This window comes from Seriola dumerili, unplaced genomic scaffold, assembly GCF_002260705.1.
Source record: "Seriola dumerili isolate Sdu_G_001 unplaced genomic scaffold, Sdu_1.0 BDQW01000317.1, whole genome shotgun sequence".
Classification (NCBI taxonomy): domain Eukaryota; kingdom Metazoa; phylum Chordata; class Actinopteri; order Carangiformes; family Carangidae; genus Seriola; species Seriola dumerili.
The window spans coordinates 66656-69155 of record NW_019174572.1 but is presented as its reverse complement, the minus strand read 5'-3'; the positions used below and the strand labels follow the sequence as shown (position 1 = coordinate 69155).

General features: G+C 50.1%; 1 protein-coding gene across 1 annotated transcript in view; it reads right to left on the bottom strand.

Annotated features, from left to right (window-relative positions):
- corin (corin, serine peptidase) overlaps positions 1-2500 on the bottom strand; it is a 22985-nt gene that overhangs the window by 16847 nt on the left and 3638 nt on the right. The gene's annotated exons all lie outside the window — the stretch shown is intronic.

The following is a 2500-nucleotide window of genomic DNA, read 5'->3' as shown; positions in this document are numbered from 1 at the left end:
AGTGACTCTGAGCTGCTGCTCCATGTGTTCATCAGCTCAGTTTCGCCTCGTCTGAATAAACCTCCCACCTGTTTGTTCCTCTCCTCCCACCTCTGCACCAGAAAACACACAGTCTGTTAGCCTGTGTGTGTGTGTGCGTGTGTGTGTGTGTGTACGTGTGTGTGTGTGTGTGTGTGTGCGTGTGTGCGTGTGTGTCTGTGTGTGCGTGTGTGTGTATGTGTGTGCGTGTGTGTGTGTGCATGTGTGCGTGTGTGTCTGTGTGTGTGCGTGCGTGTGTGTGTGTGTGCGTGTGTGTGTGTATGTGTGTAGGTGTGTGTGTGTGTGTATGTGTATGCGTGTGTGTGTGTCTGTGTGCGTGTGTGTACGTGCGTGTGTGTGTGTGTGCGTGTGTGTGTGTATGTGTGTACGTGTGTGTGTATGTGCGTGTGTGTGTGTGCGTGTGTGTGTATGTGTGTACGTGTGTGTGTATGTGTGTACGTGTGTGTGCGTGTGTGTGCGTGTGTATGTGTGTGTGCGTGTATGTGTGTGTGTGTACGTGTGTGTGTGTGTGTACGTGTGTGTGTGCGTGTGTGTGTATGTGTGTGTGTGTGNCGGTGACCCTTAATATTCATATTAGCTCACAGCTCATGCTCAGTGGTGACATCAGCAGTAATGTCATCATGCTCTTCTACACGCTGGGTCGTTTCCATGGAGATGGGTGGTTTGTTCCCTGTGGGCGGAGTTAAGAAGTTGCAGTTACACGTTTTGTGTGCGTGTGTGTATGTGTGTGTACGTGTGTGTGTGTGTGTGTGTGTGTGTGTGTGTGTGTGTGTGTGTGTGTGTGTGTGCGTGTGTGTGTGTGCGTGTGTGTGTGTGCGTGTGTGTGCGTCCTCTGAACAGCTGATGTTTCTGTAGATAACAGGAAACACTGAGGGAAATCTTCAGATTCATTGACCTGAAGTTCACCTCCTCCTGTGTGTGTCCACACACACACACATGGATGAGTGTGTTCAGTGTTGATCTCTATGAATAGTGTCTTGAGTGATCTAGTTGCCATGGTGACGTAGACAGACTGATTTATTTACATTTCATCAGTTGTTTTGTTTGTATTTTTGGTAAAAATGTTAAATTACGTGTTTTTAATGAGTCACCATTCACACACACACCCACACACACACCCACACACACACCCACACACAAACATACTCACACACACACAAACATACTCACACACACACCCACACACACTCACACCCACACACAGACATACTCACACACACACCCACCCACCCACACACTCACAGCCACACACACACACACACACACACGCACACACACACACACACACACGCACACACACACACACACACACGCACACACACACACACACACACGCACACACACACACACACACACGCACACACACACACACACACACGCACACACACACACACACACACGCACACACACACACACACACACGCACACACACACACACACACACGCACACACACACACACACACACGCACACACACACACACACACACGCACACACACACACACACACACGCACACACACACACACACACACGCACACACACACACACACACACACCCACACACACAAACATACTCACACACACACCCACACACACTCACACCCACACACACAGACATACTCACACACACACCCACCCACACACACACTCACAGCCACACACACACACACACACACACTCACAGCCACACACACACACACACCCACACCCACACACCCACACCCACACACACACACCCACACACACACACACACACAGGTCCAGCAGGTTCGGTGTGGACCTGGTCTGGACCACCACAGTCCTGAACTCTTCTTCTCTGAGTTCAAATGTGAACTCAGAGAAGAAGAGCACACGTTCATAGATTCAGTGTGACTTCCACTTCCTGATGATGTCAGCGTCTCTGATGTCCCTCCAAAATAAAGCTCCAGAAATCCACTTAGAAACCAGAGAAGCAGAGTCTGCAGAACTTCACAGAGTTACACTGACAACAGGAAGTGATCACAGCTGGTTCAGCTACCTTTAATTCCTCCAAAATAAAGGTCTGTGTTCCCTGAGTGCAGGTGTCTTCTACCTGAACAGGTCACAGCTGCTCCTCAGACTGACGTGGACCAACAACACTGTGACTGTGCCTCATTCCTTCCTTTATGTACAGAGAACAAATGAAGAGGTCACAGTCGTTACATGAAGGGTGAGTGACGGAGGAGGGGGAGGGGAACACAGAGAGACCGTTAGGCGTTTAATGGAGGGAAAACACACACACACAGATCCATGGCACGCTGTGTGTGTGGGTGTGTCTGTGTGTGTGTGTGTGTGGGTGTGTGTGTGGGTGTGTGTGTGTGGGTGTGTGTGTGTGTGTGTGGGTGTGTGTGTGTGTGTGTGTGTGTGTGTGTGTGTGTGTGTGTGTGTGTGTGTGTGTGTGTGTGTGTGTGTGTGTGTGTGTGTGTGTGTGTGTGTGTGTGTG